Source organism: Myotis myotis, unplaced genomic scaffold (genome assembly GCF_014108235.1).
Source record: "Myotis myotis isolate mMyoMyo1 unplaced genomic scaffold, mMyoMyo1.p scaffold_m19_p_9, whole genome shotgun sequence".
NCBI lineage: Eukaryota > Metazoa > Chordata > Mammalia > Chiroptera > Vespertilionidae > Myotis > Myotis myotis.
Genome location: NW_023416401.1, coordinates 53747154 through 53770401, shown reverse-complemented (window position 1 = coordinate 53770401; position 23248 = coordinate 53747154). Strand labels below are relative to the sequence as shown.

The 23248-nt window shown below is 45.1% G+C and overlaps 1 long non-coding RNA gene across 1 annotated transcript in view; it reads right to left on the bottom strand.

The window, feature by feature from the left end:
- Positions 1–5131: 5131 nt before the first annotated feature.
- The window catches only part of LOC118663668, a 175638-nt gene continuing 157521 nt past the window's right edge, over positions 5132–23248 (bottom strand). The window contains exon 3 of the long non-coding RNA XR_004970107.1: positions 5132–5451. This is a non-coding gene — a long non-coding RNA (uncharacterized LOC118663668). The remainder of the gene's footprint in view (positions 5452–23248) is intronic.

Here is a 23248-nt window from a genome sequence, read left to right as displayed (position 1 = left end):
GGCTGGAACAGTGTTGGGTTTCTTAAACAACAGCCATAGCAAATGTTCGTTGAATGTTCCATTGTACCAGGCAGATGGTAACCTCTATAACACTTAGACACAGCCACACAGGTACTAGTTGCTTAATAAATATTGATTGATTAAAAAACATGGAATCCAGTTGCCTTGATCATAGGGGTAGTGAGGAGTGGAGGTGGGGTGGGCGTTCCTGTGCTGAAATTTTGGTAGGTTCACTATTTCCTCTGAGATGAGATGCAAGGTATTGTCCTTTCTAGTTATCTGTGTCTTAGAAACAATGGGGTGAGATTGTGGATGGAGCCTGTAATTGTTTGAAGTTTCTTAGGGAAAGATAGTAACTCTGAGTTATGCTAGAGCTCATAGACTGCTTCAGAGGCGCAGCCATTTTTACTCAGGGGAGAGAGACTATTGTAATGAAACTGTGCATCTGCTCTTCCTTGGAAATGCTAAGTTTTCTTTCTGGGCACCTGCATTTCTCTATCAGGCAACTCTTCTGCAGCTTAGAGGCAACACAGTTCTCTTGCTGAAGCAACCCTCCAGCTGAGTGACGCCTGCACCCCAGGACCATCAACCACCACCAGGCCCAAAGGACCTTTTGGAACACAGTGTGGCACCTAAAGGATGCCTTTTGGAACACCTTCTTGAAACTTGGTCTCCTGTAGGCTATGGCCCAGGCTCTGTGGTTTCCTCCCACCTCTTCAGCTGTTTGTCTCAGTGCCCTTTCTGGGTTCCCCAGGTGGTCCTCCATCTCATCTAAGTTCACCACTGCAATATCACTTCTCTTCCCTAACTTCAGAGACAGACGTCTCCCCAGGCTCCAGGTCCCTATTTCTTTGGCCTTCCTAGGCAGAGGTCTCCACCTGAATGTCCCATATGTGCCTCAAACTCAATAAATAAAAATGGAATGCATAACCCACATCTCTCTATCTCCCTAAACCTGTTCTCCATTTGCTAAAGCGCTCCTTCAGCCATGTTACCCAAATCAAATACCTGAGATTCATCCTGAGCCTCTCCTTTCCCTCACCCCTTACCCGCAGGTGGTCCCCAAGCCTGTAATGAGCCTATCTCCAGAGTATCTTTTGCATCACTATTATCTTCTTCACCTGACAGGCCACCTACATAATTCAGTCCTCACCATCTCCTTAGTCACTCATCTCCCTTCCTTCACTCTTGCCTACTTCCCATTCATTTTCCACCCCACTACTAAAGAGCTTTTAAGAAATACAGATTATGTCTCTGCCCTCTTTAAACGGCACCGGAGTTTTCTGAGACCTCTGGAACACTTGTCATAGTTTGTGACACCCATGATAATCGAGCCCCTACTGCCCCAAAGACTGTCCTTGCCATGTGACAGGCAAGGCACATAACTATCACTGTCCTGCACACACCACACTTCCTCCATCCCAAGGAAGAGAATGCCCTCAATTACTTGAGAAAGTCCTACTCTCCTTTAAGACCCAGCCTCTGGGGAGCCACCTACCATGCTCCCCAGAGTGACTGTCTCCTTGCCCTGTGCTCCTAAAGGTCCCAAAAGATATGTCAACACTTATAAGAAGAGCTACTACTTATTAAGCACTTGGGACATGGCAGGCACAGCACTAAGCAGTTTACTTCACATATGGAGCTAGTCCTCAGAGCCTAATGAAGTAATCCCACCTTTATTCCTATTGTACAAATGCAGAAACCAGTACTCAGAGACCCCCAAGTGGCAGGTGTGGGTCTGAGCCCTCGTCTAAGCCCAGAGCCCACACGGAGTGCCACCTCCCCAGGCACTGCCTTTGCTTAGAGTCTGTCCTTCCCAATTAAGTTGAGCTTCCTCTAGGATAGAGATTTGCTTTGTTCAATTTTATTTTTTTTCTTAACCCCATTACCTGTCTCCACATCACAATGCCAAAACAATTTATAAAAAACAAAAACAAAAACACACAAAAACTAGTTCTGGGTCTGTCTTTTCCAGATGTATTCAGTTTCTCAGATTGTGCCTTTTATAGTCTAAAATGTGAAAAAGAATATTTATTTTGCATTGAGTATTTTCACATCCAAGCCAGACAGCGCTTTCTCACCCAGCTACTTATCTATTTACCTATCTACAGTGATTTTTCAGAATGCAGAGTCGTGATGGCAGTTGGAGAGAAATCACGTCGTCCCGAAAAACGTCCCAGTCTCCCAGGTATCAGGCTCCTTTTAAAATTAGCTTCTCAGTACGAACAGCCCAGCTCTTTAAAGTTTAATGTCCCAGCCATTTTAATTGTTTCTTTCAGAGTACAAAAGAGCAGCTGGGCCACATCGGCACTAATCACTTGCCAACTTTCCTTTTTACAAAAACAGCTAAGCTCTCTCTGAGATTTAAAACCACTCCATCTGAGACCCCCGCTTGGCACCTACCTCTGCACGCACATGAAAGGAGCCGGATTTCTGCTTTTAAGACATGTGTTGGGAAGCAGTTTTCAGTTTTGTTCTACTTTTTAGAATAGCATAATAAAGTATAACATATTTTTTAAGTTTTTCTACCTTTTTCCTGTACCAGTGTCCCTTCGTGCCTCTCTGTTGGCATGGTCCTTGGTGTTGGCAGGTGAAATAAAGATCCTCCATAATTGAATTTCAGACAAACGACAAATAGTCTCTTAGTATATGTCCCATGCAATATTTGGGGTATCATTATATTAAAGAATTATTTGTTGTTTATTTGAAAGTCCAAATTTACTGGTGCCCTGTTTTATTTGGGTTTTTTTTGGTGCCCTGTGCTTTCATTCGCTAAATCTGGTAACCCTAGCCTAAAAGCTTCCTGTTTCCATCACATGGAAAACATTAACTTAAATGATGAACAATAGTCTGAAAATAAATAAGCAAAGAAATAAATAAAACTACCATTGTGTCTTAAGCTATCTCATCGTGTGCGGCACGCACAGCATACCCCTTCCTTGCAACCCAGGAGGATGCATGAATGCAATTTCTAGAGCCCTAAATGGTCTTTATCAATGAACTACAAGCGTTTATTGAAAACATGTATTTTTTAGGGGACTTGGGATCTCAAGGGCAAGGTGGCACAGTCCCTGTCCTGGGGTCACATTCTAACTTCCATGAAGCAAGAAAGAAAATACTTTATCTTCGTGTGGCCCTGATGAGAAGTGAAGAGGGTTTTAGAAAAGGACTAGGGCTGTCGTAGCCAGCGAGGGAGGAGGAGGGGGAGAGAGAAAAATAGAAAATGTTCATTTCCTTTGTAAACTGAAGGGTGCCCCTCCACCCGCTTCCTCCTTCCTTCACTCCCAGACCGGCTGGGGTGGGCCTGGGTCTGGGCGGAGTCAGAGCCTGCCACAGGCACACCCCCTGGGGCACTATTTGGCCCTGGGTCTGAAATTGATTCTTTCTGGGTTTCAGGGCAGCAGCAGCAGGCAAGGGCTCCTGCTGTCACTCCCCAGACTTTTATAGACTCTGACAGCCAGGAAAGCTCCCTGTCTTTTGTCTTTTGTATTCTGTTTGTGTTCAGCCTCTAATCCACGTGGGGGATAGCGTGGAGGGCTGAAGGGGAGGCCTGCTCCCTGGCTGCGCGCAGCAGGGCAATCGTATGGGGGAAACTGTGCAGTCTCCCTGCCCCCAGGCTATCCCCTGAGTTACAAGCAGCCGCCGCTGGGATCTCCTTTGGAGGACAAGCTCTCTGGGCCCACCACCTGGGATCACCCAGGGTGCACATGGGATCCTGGGGTGGGGCACAGAGGGAATTCCAGGGCAAGGGTGCTGCCCCAGCCCCAGGCACTTCAAGCCTGCTTGGGGAACCGCCCCTAAAACAGACAGGCGACTACAGAAGGAAGGCACAGATGTTAGCACATGTGGCTTCAGAGGAGGCCTTTCCCAGGGCTGATGGCCCTAGGGTCTTTGGAGAAAGACAGACTGGAGTAGGATTTTGAAAGAAAGCTGGGAACAGGTAAGATAAGCCACTCTCATTTGAATGCCTCCCACCCTCTGCAGGAACCGGGTGCGGCTAGAGTTGAGGGCTTCTCAGACTTGAGTGAACATCACGTCACCGGGAAGGCTGGGCCACCCCAGAGTGTCTGGTGCAGGGGCCTGGGGTCTGGCTGAGCACCTGCATTTCTAACTAGTTCCCAGGGCTGTGGGTCTGGGAACCACACTCTGAGAACCACGTGTGGCTGGCACTGTCTGGGAGAACAGAACAGCTTCCCTTCCTAATCCGTTCTATCCCTACTTCCTGAGAACGGCTGTTTTCTGACTCCTATTAAGCACAAAGGGTGACATTGGTGGATGCCTATTTCTGTTTTGTTTTGTCTGGCAGGAGGGGTGGAGGAGGAAGAGAGCTTTCCTAGTTTATTTTTCCATCTGCTCAGTCCTTGGAACTTCAGCTATCATTTCTTGGGTGCCATGCCCACTGCCACCCCAATTCGCCCCCCACAATTCACAGATAATGACCAGTATCCAGCAAATCTAATTCCTTCGTGCTAGCCTTTCCTCTTCTTTGCCCTGCAGGGAAGGTGCCGCTGGCAGGTGGGGCGCCAGCTTTGGGCAATATTCCTAAAGAAGCCTGTCCCTGCAACTCCCGGGAGACAATCCACATGGGGAACAGCCTGTAGGTTAGAAGAGACCCCGAAGACGAAAGCAGTGTTATCTGTAGCAGTGCTAGAAGCAGGTGGAAAGGAAGCTTTCTGAGGGTGTCAGCAGTGCCGTCTGTCATGGTGGCCAGGCTACTTGGAAGAGTTGCAACCTGTGGAGTCTAGGCTTGGGGGTCAGTTAACCCAACTCTCAGGCCACATTCACAGTCTTCCCAAGGCAAGATAGGACAGTTGGTGCCCAGGCCCTGACCCCATCCAACTGGGAGGAAAAACTTTCTAACACTATGAGGTCCAGTTGCCGCTTATATCTGCCCACCTCCAGCTTCCACCAAGAGCTTCTCTCGCTTGTCCTCTCTTCTTCTTTGTTCCTCCCACCCACCCCCATCCTGCCCCCACTCCCCTCCCTGGAAAGCCAGGCAGCTTCCTGTGGTCTGTGAGGTTAGCAGCAGGGCAAAGTGGGTTCACATGACCACTACTGCTTTGGGACTAATGCTGACTATTTCTGGGTGTCCGGGTCTTGCTGTTATTGCTGACTCTCTTGGCATTGTCTTCACAGATTGTGGCTGGAACATGGATTGAATGCAAATGGCAGGAGCCACTGCCATTCTCCAAGTGGGAGGAACCCTGGCAGGGGTGGAGACCTGAGCTCTGGTCATGGCATCTACCCAACTCTTTCGCGACCTTAGACAGCTCACCTGTCGCCTGGGCCTCAGTTTCCTCATCTTCCTAAGACGTCCACCCATCACCACACCAATGATGGAAACCATCTCAGGAGCCACCACTGAAGTCTTCCTGGAAGTGGCCTGGATGGTTAGGTGAGCCGCAGACTCTCTGAGGAGCACACGCTGATTTCTTAAGTTGTTTCACCGTTCTGAAACAGAAGAAATGAGAGGGTTGAAACCGATGGTTGGGTTTGAAAGGCTGAGTTTTAAACCTGAGATTTCAATGGTTGGGTTTGAAACTCACTGTCTAGGTTTGAATGTGGGACATCCTTCTGGGACACCTGCGGACGAGGACTATGGTAGGGCCAGGAAGCACTGAGGCTGAGGTGGGAAGTCAGGGCTGACTAGCCAGTGACTCGGCACCTGTCTCTCCTCCCTGTGGTTCCCACAGAGCTCTCCATGTGAGAGATGCTGTCTACCCCCACGAAATGCATTGATTCAAGAGTATTTTGTTTCTAGTTTTTCTTAGTCAGCACACAAAATTGATAACTGAGCGTCTAGACAACGACACTGAGTGGATACATAATTCCAGGCAATATATATATATATAGTGTGTGTGTGTGTGTGTGTGTGTGTGTGTGTGTGTGTGTGTGATGTATTTGGTTAGTCTGTATAGCTTTTTGTAGATAAATACATGACTTCCTTTTTCAAAGATTGAAAAAGGTCATGAACTCTGGCCTCTGAGCACATGCAGGGAAGCTCGTGTGGGGAGGGGGAATTTCTAGATCAGAAGCAGGCAGAGGCTCGGAAGCGGTGTGCAGACTCCCATTTGGGCTGCACAGGGCCATTTCCTTAGCCTCCGCTCACCACAAAGCTTCATGTCCCACTGCCAGCGGCCTGTGCACCACCGCCAGGGACCCCCGGGCAGCCAGCTTGCAGGCAGCCCTTCTCACTTAGGCGCTTCCTACCTCAGCCTGTGTCTTGGCAAGCAGCTCATCTCCCCAGATCCCTGACACAGGCTAATTGCTTGTAACAAAACTTGGCCTTAGAAATGTCAGGCATAATGGGAAGGAGGAGGAGGAGGAGGAAGGGAATCAAAAATAACAAGAGGAATTTGGCAGAAGCCACCACGGACGGTGCAGCCTCCGGGGTTCCCGGCCGGCCAGGTTCATTAACTGCTCCGGATTTAGAAGGTCACCACCTTGCGCAGCAGTTGCTCCAGCCCGAGGCCCCCAAGTAGCAGCTGTCATGAGAACACCTTGGAAAGGGCAGGGACGCTTCAGCGGGCCCCACCGCACTGCGGAGGGCTCTGAGGCCTGGCTGGGTTTGCCCTCCTCCAAATGCCAAAGTAAAAACATTTATTAAGCCAGTTCCCTCCAGTCCGCCGGGCCTGTCGCTGACAGGACGTGGGCTGCTTTGGGGGCCTGGCCTTGACTCCAGGAGGCCACAGGGCACCCTCTGGGTTGGGTGGAGCTGGAAACTAAGAAATGGGAAGCATGACCTTGGATTTGCCCCCCACCCCCAGAAATCCTATTTTCTGTACTTTACAGATTTATGTTTCAAAAGCTAGTAACAGTGGGGCTGGGCGAGGGGAATATTTGCAGTTCTCAGCAGAAAGGTCTGGCTAAAGTGATGCTGTGCTTCCTGCCCACTGTGGGGCCCCTGGCTTTTCTGCTCCTCCTGCAGTGGCCCCACTCCCCCACCCCTCAGCCGCAGCCCAGTTCAGCCCCATGGGTTGTATGGGTCCCCAAGCTGCATCACTGTGTAGGGACTCTGGTCCTCCCCTTCCAAATGTCAAGATCAATCATTTATGAGGTCAGTTCCTTGCCTCTCTGCTGGGGTTACCTTGTGTGTTCAGGACTTGTATTCTGGGGTCCCACCAGACAGTGTGTGGGTTAAAGATCAGACAGCCTAGGGTCCCTTTCTACCTCTGCACCTTCTAGCTGTGTGGCCTTGGGCAAGTCACCTCACCACTCTATACCTCAATTTCCTCACCTATAGGGTAGAGAGTATGGTACCTACCTCCATGGGTTATTGTAAAGAATAAGTGAATACATGTAAAGCACTTAGAACCATGCCTAGTACATGGTGAACTTGAGATGAGTTTATTAGCATTATACTTGGTTCATTTGCCGTGCTGTTTGAAAGCTTTGCACTCCTGCTATTGAGGGCAGATCTCCTCTCCCTAAAAGCCCACCATTAAGAAGAGATCTGATTGGACAGCGTCATCCAGTGGGGATTACTGATCACTTACTGCATGGTGTTAGGTGCCATGTGCACAAAAATGAACAAGTCAGGTGCCAGTCGGAAGCTCCACATTTGCACCTCCTGATGGAAGCTGTTTTTCACACTTAGGATATCACAAGCTTGGGCCTCGGTTTCCCTGTTTGTGAAATGGGTATAATAATACCCCTTGCCTCAGAAAGTTTTTGGGTGAGAATTAAATGAGTCAAGTTCTCAGAAAAGCACCTGGGACAAATGAGGACTCAATCACACTCAGTTACAGTCACAATTACTCCACTCGCTGCTGCCCATCACCCTGCCGTTTCCCACTGACCACTAACTGACTCTGGCAGGTGGCGGGTGCGGAGTTGTTGCGTTGAGGAAGGCAGGGCCAGAAGTATCAGTTATCAGCTCACCACCCAGTGACACTGTGTTACCCAATTTGTCTATAGGCCTGCCACTCCTTACCGTCTGGCAGCTCCTTGAGGACAGGGCACTGTTTCTAGTTTGTCTCTAAACCCCTCGGACCTAGAACAATGCCTGACACAGCGGGTGCTCCGTGGATGCTTTCCAGTGCATGCACAGAAGAAGGAATGAATAAGTGAATGAATTTGAGGGACCAACCCTACCTAATACTTTGGCTATTGTGTTTATTATTATTTACACTTCACAAAGCATCCAGAGCCACTACACGACTCAAGAAAAATGGACTATAAAGATGCAAGGACAGGGTGTCTCGTTATTGCCAAACTCAAAGTCAGTCTTAGCAATAAAAATACGTATAACTAGATCACATCAGGGTATGATAGGTATTTGTTTCAGTTGCTCAAATCAATTCAAACCCCATTAATACTTAATTTAATTCACTGAGTTTTTTTCCCCTAGAACATTAACAGATATGTTATTAAGCTGTGGGGTCGTCCATAATTGGTCATCTCTTCATGAATTAAATTTTAAAAAGGAAAAGTAAGATCAAAGAATAATCAGATTTCCTATTTATGCAGGGCAACTGAGTTAAATCATATTTTCTTTCTAAAAATAGATTATTTTCCAAAGAATCAAACATTTATTTTTATCTCAAGCAATCTCAATACATCTTATGTAGAGTTAACAAATAAATTCCAGGTAATAGTATTACATATTTAATAAATGTAGCATGTATTGAATGATGCTTGAGTATAAAGCATCCAGCAAGTTCTGGAGGCAAACAGAGATGGATTGAACACGGCCTCTTCCCTCAGAAGGAGCTTGTGAACAATGCAAGACTCTGAATGAAGGTGACTGAGGAACTGACACTTCAAATGCCAAAGTAAAGCCTGAGGCATTGTAAGTCTTGGCCTAGGGACATGGTTAATATCGGAGAGGCCTGTTGGGTCTGAAGATAAGGAGTTTGTAGGGCAAAGTCCACTTTAAATCACACTTCCCTTACTAATTCCCCACAGTGATGGGCACCTAGAATGTGTCCCTAGTACCAGTTGCCATAAACAGCACTTTGTTGAGCATTCTTGCACATGTTGCCCTATGAGGCTTCTCTGGAATATGTACCCAGGATTGCTGGGTCACCAGAATGGCTGTCTGTCCTGGGAACACCTAAGATTTTAGTATAAGCCAATGGTTCTCAACTGGGGGTGATTTTGCTCTGTGGACATTTGACAATGTCTAAAGACATTCTGATTATCATGACTGGGGAAGGCATGTGATTGGCATTTTATGGGCAGAGGCCAAGGATACTGTGCATCCTACAATGCACAAGACAGCTCCCAAACAAAGAATGATTTGGCCCCAAATGACAATATGCTGAAGTTGAGAAACCCTAATCTAGGCATCTTAATCTGTGGTCCATATTCCTTTTCATTATCCATTGATGGGACTGAATGAATTCATGAACCTCCTGAAAATGTATGCCAAATTTTATGTGTGTGGGGTATGCTGTATTCAATAGTATTCCCCCCCCCCCCCCACCCAATTCATGTCCACCCAGAATGTGGTCTTAATTGGAAATAAGGTCTTTGCAGATATAAGATTAGTTAAGGATCTTAAGGAAAAAAATCATCCTAAATTCAATGACTGGTATCCTTATTAGAAGAGGAGAGGACACACAGAGAGAGAAGGGAAGAGGCCATGTGAAGATGGAGGGAGGCAGAGATTTGAGTCATGTTGCCACAAGCCAGTGATTGCCAGGGGCCAAAAGAGCTAGAAGAGGCAAGATAGCCTGCTCCCAAAGAGCCTTCGGAGGAGTGCAGCCCTGCACCTTGATTTCAGACTTTTGGCCTCCAGAACTATGAGAGAATGAATTTCGGCTGTTTTTAGCCACCAAGTTTATGGAAATTGGTTATGGCAGCCCTAGGAAACAAACAAAAAATATGTGCATTTTTATTGAGCAAAGTCGTAGTTTTTTACCTGCCTGACATTTTTTTTTCTTTTCTTTTGGTAACAGCACCCCAATTTCCTTCCTGCTTGCTCAGTCCCAGTGGTTCAGAATGGGGTTGACCCCATCCCCAGTCATGTGACCCAGGTCCAACCAATCAACCAAGTGATTGCTTAGGATTGGGCACATTGTTAGTCAAATCCCACAAATTTCCATGGAATCCTTTCAGCTCAAGTTGCCGTGCTAGTATATAAGGCTGCCTCTGCCAGTGGCTGCCTTTGCCACTATGTAAAGAAAGCCTGCTGAGAATAAAGTCAACAAAGAGGACAACACAGCCTCTTCTCACAACACAGAGGCACTGCCCTGATGACTTCATTGGAGACCCTGGATCAGTTGGCTCTTGAAGATTCATCTCTTGAACTTTTTGTCACGTAACCACTGAGTTTCCCTCACAGCCTCACACTATTTTTTTTTTTTTTTTTTTTTTTTTTTGGTGTAAACCAGAATGTGTTAGGTATCTGCCAAATCAAGCTAACTGAAGGAGTCTGACAAATAGAATCATAAGTTTTCATTGAAAATGCAATAGAATGTGACCCTCCTAAATGTTGAGGAAACTCTAACCTCATATTATTTTTAGAAAGATTTACAGTTCTGTGCTCAAAAGGACCATTGTAGGGCCATAGTTACATTCTGAAGCCTAGGAATAATGTCTCTTTGGTTTATTGAATTTGGGGTTTTAAAAAGTTTGTAGAATCATGGAATATTAGAACTGAAAATGATATCAGAGATTATCCTAATTTTTTTTAACAGATAAAAGCATGGAAGAAAATATGCATTGAGAAGCCAGATCATTAGAAATATAATTTATCTCAATGGTCCTCTAAATAAGCACTTCTATTGTACATCTAAAATAAAGTCTATTCAGAGTTGGCCTGGAGGTCAAATCACCCCCAGTATTGCCGACAACAATCAAGGCTTAACTACAACAAGACAACGCACAAAGACCACTAGGGGGTGCACCAAGAAAAGATAAAAAAATGCGAAGACAAAGAAACAGGACGCAAATGTCAGAAATGGAAGATATAGAGCTCAAAAACCACACTTTTAAGGGCTCTCAAGAACTGTCTAGAATCTGCCGATAAACTTAGTAAGGCCCTCGAAAAGACTGGTGAGACTGCCGATAAATGTAGTGAGATCCTCAAGAAATCTAATGAGACCCTCGATATTGTGATAAAGAACCAACTAGAAATTAAGCGTACACTGACTGAAATAAAGAATATTGTACAGACACCCAACATCAGACCAGAGGAGCGCAAGAATCAAGTCAAAGATTTGAAATGCGAAGAAGCAAAAAACACCCAACTGGAAAAGCAAAATGAAAAAAGAATCCGAAAATACGAAGATAGTGTAAGGAGCCTCTGGGACAGCTTCAAGCGTACCAACATCAGAATTATAGGGGTGCCAGAAGATGAGAGAGAGCAAGATATTGAAAACCTATTTGAAGAAATAATGACAGAAAACTTCCCCCACCTGGTGAAAGAAATAGACTTACAGGTCCAGGAAGCGCAGAGAACCCCAAACAAAAGGAATCCAAAGAGGACCACACCAAGACACATCATAATTAAAATGCCAAGAGCAAAAGACAAAGAGAAAATCCTAAAAGCAGCAAGAGAAAGAAACTCAGTTACCTACAAGGGAATACCCATACGACTGTCAGCTGATTTCTCAACAGAAACTTTGCAGGCCAGAAGGGAATGGCAAGAAATATTCAAAGTGATGAATACCAAGAACCTACAACCAAGATTACTTTATCCAGCAAAGCTATCATTCAGAACTGAAGGTCAGATAAAGAGCTTCACAGATAAGGAAAAGCTAAAGGAGTTCATCACCATCAAACCAGTATTATATGAAATGCTGAAAGGTATCCTTTAAGAAGAGGAAGAAGAAGAAAAAGGTAAAGATACAAATTATGAACAACAAACATGCATCTATCAACAAGTGAATCTAAGAATCAAGTGAACAGCCGAAACCGGTTTGGCTCAGTGGATAGAGCGTCGGCCTGCGGACTGAAGGGTCCCGGGTTCGATTCCGGTCAGGGGCATGTGCCTGGGTTGCGGGCATATCCCCAGTGGGGGATGTGCAGGAGGCAGCTGATCGATGTTTCTCTCTCATCGATGTTTCTAACTCTCTATCTCTCTCCCTTCCTCTCTGTCAAAAATCAATAAAATATGTTTAAAAAAAAAAAAAAAGAATCAAGTGAACAAATAATCTGGTGATCATAATAGAATCAGGGACATAGAAAGGGAATGGACTGACTATTCTTGGGGGGGAAAGGGGTGTGGGAGATGCGGGAAGAGACTGGACAAAAGTCGTGCACCTATGGATGAGGACAGTGGGTGGGGAGTGAGGGCGGAGGGTGGGGCGGGAACTGGGAGGAGGGGAGTTATGGGGGGAAAAAAGAGGAACAAATGTAATAATCTGAACAATAAAGATTTAATTAAAATAAAATAAAGTCTATTCAGAAAAATATTTCTACTTAAAACTTTTTTGGAATGCATCTAGTACATAAAGAAAGTTGAGCTTGCAAATGATACAATCATATGTTCAAATGAGAAGTGAAGAGGAATATTAAAAACCAAGTTGATTGGGTCAATGTCTCCTTTCTGAGGTGTCTGTCTGACTTCTCCTTGGTCTGTAATTCCTCCAAGGCTCTCAGAAATACCTCAGTAAACAAGGTCAACACTTCTCCATTGCTTTCCCTTCATGTCGCCCTGTTCACCACCCTCTGAAGAGGTGCACTGCAAACATCCATTAAAAATTGAAAATGATGGTGTTTTTATCATACTTATGCATAGTGTTGGGAGCCATTAAAGATATTGGCTTAGACAAAGCCAATTTAAGAACTATAAGTTTCTGGTTCCTTCAGAAACTCCTAATTACCAGAAACCACCTGTGTCTTGCAATTTGGCCAGCAGTTAAAAGATAAACTACCCTCACACAGCCGCTAAATCACATATCTCCACTGATAAGCACACAGCCATCCAGAGCCTGCTAAATCACACATCTCCGCTAATAAGCACAGCCATCCTAAATCACTAGTAATAGGCTACTGCCCATAGACCCCTTTACCCACCCCCCTTCCCCAAAACAGTATATATCCTGCCGCTGTGAGAATAAAGTTTGAGGCTTGATCAGAACTTGTCTTGCCTCCATTCTCTCGTGTCCCTTGTTTGTTTCATTCTCCTAGGGTGTCTCTTCGTTCCCACGTTGTTGTCCCGCGGGTCGGGACACATAGAACTAGTCATGTGGATTTGGGGGTCCCATTTCCAAGTTGATCCACTTGTTCTTGGTGCTACAGGAGGTGTTTCATTCTTACCCATCACTTCACACACCTACATGAGGTTGTGTGGCAAGAGTCCCTCATCTTGTGTGTCAGGCCCTGGCATGATGGAGTATCCTCTCTGGTCTCCCTGACCCCTTTAGTCCTGTGAGGCAGAAGTAGCAGCATCTTTCTCATCTGCTGGAATGAGGAAACAAGGTGCATTGGCCAAGTCCCTCCAATCCTTCTTCCTTACCCTTCCTTAACATGGGGATTTTTGATGCATTCTTGATCAAATTGTGGAGAAGAAACGACAGTAACACCAAAGCAGCTATTCTCCCCCCTGCCCCTCAAATTATTCTGGGGGAAAAAAGATCTTTCGATTCTGAGCAAGTTATTATGTGATTGTGTCCTCATGCTGGGCAGGCCTGAGGGGGCGGGGGAGGAATGGGGGATGGCAGTGTAACTAGGCCTGTATCCCAATAGTTGTGTTAACCTCCTTAACCCCCTTAGGAGCTCAGGGGGATTTCTGAAATTGACCTAAAACTGAAGCCAAGTTAAATAAGCCCCACAAGGACATGGATTTCAGATAGTGTGACAGAATCTTAGTATAGTACTAACCACTAAAGAACAAAGGCGAGTCTTACAGAGGAGTTTCCTTGCACCCACATGCTCTACCTCTCCTAATGCTAATGTGGAGACATAAAATCAGAGGTCCTTAGCGATATCACTCAACCTCTTCATCTTTTATGCAATGAACCTAAGACTGGGAAGGTAAAAGGAATCCTCCAGTATGACAAAATAAATTGCAAAGGAGGGTTCAAGGCACGCATCTTGACTAGTGATTTAAGCCAGTCAGGGAAAGACAAGTACCATATGATTTAATTTATATGTGGAATCTAATGAACAAAATAAACTAACAAAGAAAATAGAAACAGACTTACAGATACAAAGAAGAGACTTACAATTGTCAGGGGGGAGGGGGTTGGGGCTGGGTGAAAAAGGTGAAGGGATTAGGCAAAAAAAAAAAAAAATAACTTCATAGACACAAGATTACAAGAGGGAAAGGGGGTTGGGGGGAGGTAGAAGAGGGTAAAGGGGAGATAAATGGTGATGGAAGGAGACTTGACTTGAGGTGGTGCACACACAATACAATATGTAGATAACATATTATAGAATTATACCCCTGAAACCTATGTAATTTTATTAACCAAAGTCACCCCAATAAATTCAATAAAAAACATGGCCTCCAAATTCTTTAACACTCCTCCCATTAAGAGGGAGTCTACATTCCTTCTCCTTGAATCTGGGTCCTATGATTGACTGACCAATAGATTATGGCAGAACTGAGGCTATAGCAGTTTTCCAACCCAGGGCTTTAAGAAACTGGCAGCTTCTCCTTCTGTCACTTGGAACTCACATTCTTGGAATCCAGCCACCATGCTGTGAGGAAGCCCAAGCAGCCTGTGGCGACACCCACATGGAGAGGAACCAAGGTCCCTGGCTCAGCCCCAGTTGAGGTCCCAACTGACACGTAGTACCAATTCATCAGCCATGTGAGTTGGCCATCCCAAAAGTGGATCCTTCAGCCCCACTCCACTGCAGCCCCAACTGATGCTACATGGAGCAGAAATGGGCCTTTCCTGCTAAGCTCTGCTCAAATTGCAGGTTGGTGGGCTAAATACATGTTTGTTTTTAGACATTTAGTGGTTTTAAGCCATTAAGTTTTGGGGTGATTGTTACATAGCAATAAATGACTAGAATACTCTCTGTTTAATAATTCCTATTACTCCATCAACCAACGTCTCTTTGGGAACGGGATATGGGGCTAATGGGGAAAGTGCTACATCAGTGGTTCTCACACTTAGCCAGATAGCAGAACAACATGGGTACCTTGTTAAAAATGCAAATTGCCTGGCTATTTCAGTAGATCTAGTGTGGCTCTGAGTTCCTGCATTTTAACACATGCCCCAGTTGTCTAAGAATCTTTACGTACAATCATCAATTAATTACATTATAGTTACTCTCATGAAAGCAAGCTCATTGGCCGAAAATGCTTTGGGAAAATTACAGCTGCCCTCTGATCTTCCTTCTCTCCCACCTTCATTATTTTTTAGCTGGAATAAGACTGGTAGTTGGTATTCCAAAAAGAGGGACAAAATATTACTGTAATCCATTTAATCCATGAGGTACAGCTTCATGGATCTGAATTCTTTCATTCCAATTTTGCATATTCAGAGCTGCCAGCCCTGTGTCTACCCAGCTGCCCAACACTTACTTGGAGCAGTGCATCCTAGTGGTGAGAACATATGACCTTGAATCAGAAAAGCTTAACTTCAAAACCTCGAGGCCCCTGATAAGGTATGTGAATTTTAGTCACTTACGTCCCCTTTCTAGGTCTGTTTACTCATCTGTAAAATGATAATCATGTTGCCTCTCTCATAGGATTAATTGACTAAATGAACTTTTGGTGCTCAGTACAATGCCTAGCACATAATAAGTGCTCAATAAATATTTTGTAATATGGCTTGTCCAACAAAAGATAAAGGGAGGGGACACTATCTACTGGTCAGTGACTGGATTTATACCTGGAGACAGAGAAAGGGACAAAACCAGTGGTAACATCAGCCTAATGTGAACCAGGGTTAAATCCCTGTGGCACATTTTAAAACACAGATTCCCAGGCTCCAAACTCACAGGTTCTGATTTAGAAGATGTGCATGGGTCCTAGAATCTGTGCAAGTAATTCTAAGAAGCCGTCCAGTTTAGGATCCAGTAACACAGTCAGGGTTCTTGCTCCGGAACACGATGAATACCTTTGCAATGTGCTGTTCCGTTCTGGCATATTTTTGTTCATTTTATGCACCACACCTGTGACAGTGAGGCTACCATGCTCTGTAAACATGGATGACACAGGTCATCACAGGCCACTCCTGTGTTCCTCCTCCAGCATGGCCAGGACACAGCCTCCGGGTGCAGGATGTCCCTGGGCACCTCAACTTCCCTAACCTCCCGAAGCTCCACATTAGCCACCTCCACACCTGACCCAGCTCTCTGCCCACAGGATGGAAGCAGATATCACTCCTGGAGATTTTAATTAATCGTCTTCCTATTTTTTTTTCCTTTTGGGTCAGACTCTTAAGTGTCTATCACATTGATAGCACTCTAGGGAGTCTTTTGTTCTGAATAGGTGAAAAATTGTACCCACAAAAAGAGCTCCCCCTCCGATCAATTCTCTCTAACAACTTTATTGATTAGCTGCAGGAACATTTTTCATTTATTAATTATGAAGACCATGTTTCAGAGATTTCTTAAACTTAACCATTGTGATTTTTTAATACTGATTTAGCCTTGACCGACTTGCCTCAAACTGCTTGCCAGGGCACAGAGTCCTAAGCAGGTACTTGGGGTCTGGTGAAGGAAGCTATTGAGGTGCCTGTGAGCCTAGGCAGTGCTCTGAGTCTTCATTGGGGCGGATTAATTGATTACTTGAGGCGGGGGGGGGGGGGGGAGACATGGCTTGCCTTGTCCTTTTCAATAATGTGTTAGCATCAAAATATCATCCCATTATGATGTCCAGGCTAGTGATGGTTAATTAATTAATTGCCGCCAGTTAAAAACAATGTTCGACCCAGGTAAATCTTTCACTTATTAAAATCAATTTTGATAATGACTTTGCAAAGGGATTGGGGGTAGAGTCAGGAGTCTTGACTGGCTCCTCCTCCCTCCCCGCTCCTTTCCTCTCTCTCCCCTCCTCCCCCCAGTTCCTCTTTCCCCAGCCCTCTGCCTTCCCCCTTCTTCCTCCACAGCCAGTGCCCGCTGAGCTGTCTGCAGCATGAGTCTGTTAGAGCCCCATGCAGCAGAGGGGCGGCTGTGGAGCAGTGGCTCCCTGGGCTGTGGATGCTCTGAAGGTTGAAGGCAGGCTTTCTCTCCTCCTGAGCTCCTCAGCAGAAAGCCATCTGATGCAGACATCGGTGCCAGCTTGATTCCTGAGGCTTCCTGAGGAGGAAGGCTGGGCTGCTTGGAAATGAGGGAACTTGTGCCAGGAAATCAGATTCTTGCTCCCCAGCACCCAATGGCATCCCCAGACCTTTCCCTGAACACACAGGTCCTAGGCTCACAGCAATAACTTAATCCTAGAGCAAGAAGGAAGGCATCCAGTTATCCAATGTCATTCCATGAACATGGGGAGATTGGGCTAGAAGAACCAGGCACTGTGCTGGGTACACACTGGATGGGCCAGCCCTGCCCTCGGGATGACTGCAGTCTATAGAAGCAGCCCGAAACCTTCTTCCAGGTCTGGCAGAACTAAGGAGCATTCCCAAGGAAAGCTGGTGGTGGGTGCGTGAGAGCAAAGACAAGAGAAGACGCCCACCTCTCCCAAGTACTTCAGAGGAAAAATGGGCTTGATCCCAAGGTAAAAGGTTGTAAAAGGAATAGGAGAGAGTACAGATGAGTTGGATTATTGACTGTGAATGATCCTGTGAAAATGAAAAGGGAAAGAGAGGCTAAATGAAAAGCAAAACCCTTCGGACTGCTCAGGTATTTGGAAGTCCTGGGGCGCAGTGGGGTGGGGTGCAGGCCGAATCCAAGGAGCCAAGGGCTGCACAGAATATCAGAATCTCTAAACCATGTGTTTGGTGTAAGAACTTTAAAGAGGAAAGGAGGGTCTGGATTTGAGAAGGTTGATGAGGGATTACAGGGCCATGGGGCCCATCCAGACTCTCCAGCAAGAACAGTCTTGCTAGTGGGGGGAGTGGGTGTAGCAGCAGGAGATGGTGAAGGACCTGGGAGCAGAAACCAGCTGAAATGGGTTGATGTCTCCAGAGAAATGCTTGCCAGGCTCCAGAAAGAACTCGCCAATATGACCTTGGTACTACTTTCTGTTAAGGAATTAGGGAATGAGGATATGATAGTAGGCATTGGTAAAAGTCCTCATTTTCAGATAAAAAGAAAGGGTAGATTCTAGAAACCTTTCATGTGAATCCCCCTCCCCCCGACGTGATAAAATAGCTCCCTGGTAAAATTCCAGAAAGCATTATTAAAAGGAAGACTGGGGCTGTTAGAAGTGAATCCAGATGTTCTCAGTGGTTCACACGATTTGTGAATAGCAAGCCAAACTAACCACCTTTCCTTTCTTTTAAAAAAAAAAAAACATATTTCTATTGATTTCAGAGAGGAAGGAAGAGGGGGAGATAGAAACATCAATGATGTGAGAGAATTATTGATTGGCTGCCTCCTGCATGCCCCCCACTGGGGATTGAGCCAGCAACCCGGGCATGTGCCCTTGACCGGAATCGAACCCAGGACTCCTCAGTCCACAGGACTACGCTTTATCCACTGAGCCAAACCGGCTAGGGCACACCTTTCCTTTCTGACAGGCATATTTGCTTGTGTATCATAAGGATGATGTCCTCGAGGGTCATCTTGATTCAACGAAGCAACTGATCTGATCTTGCCTGACATTCTTATGGGCAAATTTGTAAATTCGGGGTTCAACTGGTGCACTTAGTTTGAGCTACTATGAATAAGGATTCTTACAAAAAATATCTTGGTTATCTTGACTATTGATTCAAAGGAGGCATTTCATTTAGAATTCTGTTCCTAACCCTACCTTGTTCAACATTTTTCTAAAGGAAGTAAATGAAGGCACAAAAGACATGTTTATCAGATTTACAAATATGACTCATGTCTGGGAGGGATAGTTAACATAGCAAAAGAACAAATCAATATTCAAAGTTATTCTGTTAGGTAGGAATATGGAAATAAACCATGAGGCTAACAGGAATGAATATAAAGTCTGACTTTAGATTAAAAATGTCAATAGCAAAAGCACGGCATTAGGTAACTATGGCTTGGCAGCAGCTGACATGAAAGAAAAAAGGTTGGAGGTTCATCTGACCGGAAAATCAGGATAAAGCAACTGCACAATGTGACTGCTAAGGAAGCTGATGCAGCATTAGGCTCTGTCTTAGTTTGGGGACGCCCAGAAGCATAATCCAAGATAAGGATTCCAGTGCAATTATTAATTTGGGACATGACCCCACAACACCTCTTCCTTAAGGGGTCGGGGAGCCAATGAAGGTGAGTACCAAGCCTGTGGCCATGTGGATGGCAGGAGCTTGATGCTGCTGGGGACTGAGAAGGGTGGAAAACATGCATCTTAGGGGCACCCCCACTGAGCGGTGAGAGCTGTGACATTGTCATCCCAACTCCCCTGGGGCATGTTCATTCATTGGCACTCGTGACTGGGCACAATTCAAGTGGGCTCTGGGGGCCAGAAAGAGCCCTTGGGAAAGATGTCCAGGCGCTGGTGGTAAGAGGTCAGGTTGGCATGCACTAAAATGGCAAGGCTCGGGGGGCTAAGAGCTGGGCACCAGTAATCTCTGCAGTCTCTAAGAATTACACAACAAGCAAAAGTCCTTCTTGTGGGTCAACCATCATCTGGAATACTATGTTTAATCATGGGTGCCACATTAAAGAGGAATTCTGACCGAAGGTGTATTTCTCAGAGTAGGGGCCCGACATAATAAGGGGTGTGAGATAAAACTAGGAGGCCCAGTTTGGACTTCGGGGTGGAATATGTATGCTGGACATCTCATCTTGGCTCTCTAATGAAGATGTCTCTAATGGACATCTTCAACTTAGCATGTCCAAATGGGATTCAACCCCTCCCCACAAAAAACTAGAACACTGTTTGAAATAATTGTGCACAAATACCGAAAATACAATATGACCACTACCTCCCACTAAAAAAACTGCTGATATTCTTGTTCTACAGGGATAGTGGGAGAGAGGAACTGGATAAACATGGGAGACCAAAAACCAAATGCCAAGCTCAGTGTGCATGCGTGTGTGTGTGCATATGTGTGTCTGTGTTTGTGCACGTATGCTGTATTTCTGTGTGTACATGCGTGTGGGTCTGTGTCTGTATTTGTATGTGTCTGTCTGTATGTCAGTGTTTGTGTGTGCCTATGTCTGTCTGTCTATGCCTTTGTGTATGTCTGTGTGTGCATGTGTGTGTCCATGTGTGTCTGTGTCCATGTGTGTATGGATGCGTGTGTCTGTGTGTGTGTCTGCAGGGGGGTGTCTATGTGTGCATGTGTGTCTGTATCTGTGTATGTGTCTATATATGTGGAAGTAACTTTAAAAATGCACTGAAATTTTATATTAAAGTAATTGACTGAAAGAATATTTGAAATGTGGACAAATTTTTAATCTGAGACTATAAAAAGAACAAGGAATTCATTTTTAAAAACTAAAAGAAACACCATTGAACAAATAAGAGTATTTACTACTTATGTGAGCTTAATTATATGAATTAATTATATGAATACATATCCTCACACAAATACATACATGTACCTCCACAGAGATAAAGATTATTTAACTGTTGACTATTCACGCACACATGTATACACACACAGCAAATTATAGCCAGGTGTAACACTATGGTGGTTTTGATGTTAATTGTTGAAAATAAATTGTGACGCACCCAGAAATGGAATATTCAGCTGAAGAACTCTGCATGTATTGATATGGAATAATCTTCAATATACTGTTTCTTAAGCAGGTCTCCCCCTTGCCATGCACACTGGCCCTGTGTTTTGCTTGGTTTCAATGCTAACTGGACCCTGCTCTCCCTTTCATTGCTCCTGGATCCTGGTCAGGCTACTTACTAACCATGTGACCTTGAAAAAATATTTTCAATGTCCCAGGATTCTAGTTTCCCCCAAAAGTCTTTGTCTGAGGCTCGCTGGGGCAAACAAGTGGGAATAGGGATGAATGGTTGGGATTTAGAATTTGAATTTCCTTTGAGTTGGCCCAGAGAAAAGAAGCCAAAATGTCCCTATCGCTGGTGTAGAAAGCATGTATCCTCTTCATTTACTATTACTCTGGGTGTGGGACAAAACACTTATTCCATATCCCTGCTTCTCTGAGGACGTCATCAAGGACGCAGTGACCTGGACCAGTCATAATGGACATGGACAAACAGAACAAAAGCAGGAGAGCATCTCAGAGGAACAAAGAAAGCACCGCATCCAAGGCCCCTGGGTCTGCACCGTTCAGTTCAGGAGCTGCGGCAGGAGCACCCTGGGAATCCCAAGGCAGCATCCAGCAGGGAAGCTGTCAGCTCTCATCAGCCTGTCCAGAGACCTCCGGTGACAGGCAGGGTTCCACAGCAAACTGAATGGCAGAGAGACACATGTGACTAGCAGACGCAGTGGATGTCTTCCAAAATTAGGGAGAGCAAGTAGGATGCAAAAAAGACACTGAAAAGTCTAGCATTCCTAAAAATTAATTCACGAAAACCATCTACCTACAACATAGAATTTGTTACTCTACAAATTTAAGAAATTGAAGTTAATATTCGAGGCCAGATTTTCAAACCATTAGAGTTGATCCTGATGATGTAAAGATTTTAACAAGGGTTTGCTACCAGTACATTTTAGGTGCAAACAGGACAGAGGCATTTTGCCCCCCTTTCTGGCCAGGTGGCTACGTTGCAAGGGGCTGGCATTCTGGTAGCTCAGCACGCTGCAGTAAGGGGATGCTGGGGGAGAGTAACACCATCTCGTATTTGGACTAGTCTTCACTGAATACAACGTATTTTCATGCCAATTATCCTAGTTGACCTCAACAGCATTATCAGAAGTGTACAATGAGGAAACTTGGGTTCTGCAAACTGAGGGCCAGTTAGAAATGGTGACCTGGAGCCAGTTTTTCAGGCGTGTTCTTTCTGCCAGGCCATGGGCCATGAGCCATGCTACTTCTAGGAGCCAGCCCTGCTTTCCTCTCGTCCTTCACCTGCCTTTATGCAGCAACTTCCAACCCTGGAGTGCCATTCTTTCAGCAAAGATGTCTCAGGAAGTCCCATGCTGTTCTATTGTTGTTGCCATGACCTCGCAGGAAGGTAAGGAACTTGCCAAGGAGGACTTGGAGGACTATCATGACAGGAAGAGTCAGAATGAACTGACTGCCTTCTCCAGCATCACTGACATCCAGTGTCAACCCATCAGAGGGGCTATAGCAAGAAGTGGGCCCGACCTAGCAGTTTTCTGCAAGGGTCCTAATCCTATGATGGCTAGAGCCACTTAGATCTCTGTCCTGGTGAACATTTAGTGCTCAATCACCCTCAACATATACCATTTAGGCTTGTAGTGGATTGTCCAGGTGTATGCATGGAGGCGCACTAAAGGGGAACAGCCTGGTTCTGGACTCTAGAGGACTCTGCGCTTTCTGTCATATGTAACTGGGCTCCTAATCAGACCACTTTTCTAGGGTTACAGACGGAAGCTTGAGGCATTCATCTGATCTTTTCCCTCAGCGTGCACAATGCCATTAGTGACTACGGAAGCACTTTTAATGGGTCTGAGCTCAGGGAGTCCTTCCAACTTCTCATTACCCCTGGCTGGCGGAAGTCCTACAGGGAACTTGAAGTCTAGATGGTTTGACAAGCTTGTCTTGGCCCCCTTTTTTAGGCAGGGCTAAATTTTACCCAGAAGTTAGGCTACAAGCACAGGTTTGGAACTTTCAGGAGAGACTTTGTGCAGAGTGTGGTAGTTTGGTTGAAAATGTGCTTTCCCCTAGTTTTACTGAGAAATAATTTACACACACACACACACACACACACACACACACACACACACACACAGGGTGTCCCCAAAAATGTATATAAACACTTTGAATAATTATAAAGGCAGTGTTTATTAAAATAAATTTCATTTTCAATATTGAGCTATCAGCCATTAAAGTGTCTATACATTTTTAGAACACCCTGTATATACATATCACTGTATAAATTTAAGGTGTACAGCATGATGATATGATTTACATACATAGTAAAATGATTACCATAATAGGTTCTGTTAACATCCATCTTCTCATATAGATACAATTAAAAAAAGAAAAAAGGAAAAAATTTCTTCTTATGATGAGAACTCACAGAACTCTTAACAATTTTCCTATAGCAGTGTTAGCCGTAGTCATCATGTTGTATGTTACATCCCTAGTACTTACTTATCTTATAATTGCAAGTTTGTACCTTTTGACCATCTTCCTCCAATTTCTGCCCCCCCTCCGTTCCACCTCTCAT